This window comes from Propithecus coquereli, unplaced genomic scaffold (assembly GCF_000956105.1).
Source record: "Propithecus coquereli isolate 6110/MARCELLA unplaced genomic scaffold, Pcoq_1.0 Scaffold222, whole genome shotgun sequence".
Lineage (NCBI taxonomy): Eukaryota > Metazoa > Chordata > Mammalia > Primates > Indriidae > Propithecus > Propithecus coquereli.
The window spans coordinates 1,463,314-1,464,760 of NW_012147412.1; positions in this window are offsets into that span (position 1 = coordinate 1,463,314).

A 1,447-nucleotide genomic window follows, 5' to 3' on the forward strand; every position below is an offset into this window, starting at 1 on the left:
ACCAGTGGAATATCAGAAATAAACCTTGCATATATTGCCAATCTATTTTCAACAAGGATTCTGAGACCATTCACTGGGGAGAGGGCAGTCATTTCAACAAATGGTGCTGGGAAAACTGGATTATCTATATGTAAAATAATGAAGATGAATCCTTACCTTCCACTGTATACAAAAGTTAATTCAAAATTAATCAAACCCGAATATAAGAGGTAAATCCATAAAAGTATTGGACATTCGATTTGGCAGTGATTTCTTGGATCTGACACCGAAAGCACAAGTGACAACAAAAAGATAGGTAAATTGGACATCATCCAAATTAAAAACTTTTGTACATTAAGGGACACTATCAAGAGAGTGAAACACAACCAACAAAATGGAAGATTATACTTTCAAATCATGTATCTTATATGGGATTAATATCCAGAATATACAAAGAACTCCTACAATTCAACAACTACAACAACAATAACAACAACAACAACAAAATAACCCAATGATAAAATGGGCAAAGGACTTGACCAGACATTTCTCCAAAGAAGATATACAAATGGTCATTAAGCACATGTAAGATGCTCAAATCACTAGTCATTAAGGAAATGCAAATCAAAACCACAATGAGATACCATTTCACACCCATTAGGATGGCTATTATAAGCAAACACAAAATAACAAGTTTGGGTGAGGATATAGAGAACCTGAAACCCTGCTGTATTGCTAGGAGGAATATAAAATGGTATGGCCACTGTGGAAAATAGTATGGCAGTTCCTCAAGAGGTGCAACATAAGGTTGATCCAGAATTTCCACTTCTAAGTTTGTACTGGTCAGCTCAGGCTGTCATAAGAAAAATAGCACAGATTGCATGGCTTAAACAACAGAAATTCATTTTCTCACAGTTCTGAAGGCTGAAAACTCCAAGATTGAGTTTTGCGCAAGACTCTTTCTTGCTTGCAGATGGCCACTTTGTCCTCGCATGGCCCTTCCTCTGAGAGCACGCAGAGGGCGGGGGAGAGTGGAGATATAGCACATGCCCTCTCTGGTATCTCTTTGTATAAGGACATTAATCCTATCAAATCAGGGCCCTACCTTTGTGACCTTATTTAAAACTTAATCACTTCCTTAGAGGCCCATCTCCAAATACAGCTATACTGGGGGTTGGCTCAACGTAGGCATTTTGGGGAGAAACAGACATTCAGTCCATAACAAGGCATATATCTAAAAGAATTGAAAGTAGGGACTCAAACAGGTACTTGCATACCAATGTTCATAGAAGCATTATTCACAATGGTCAAAAGGTGGAAACAACCCAAATGTCCATGAACACATGGAATAGGTAAACAAAACGTAGAATATCTAAATAAAATGTAGTATATTTATACAATGTAATATTATTCAGCTTTAAAAGTGAATGAAATAGCTACTATGAACACTATTTGGGTGATGGGCATA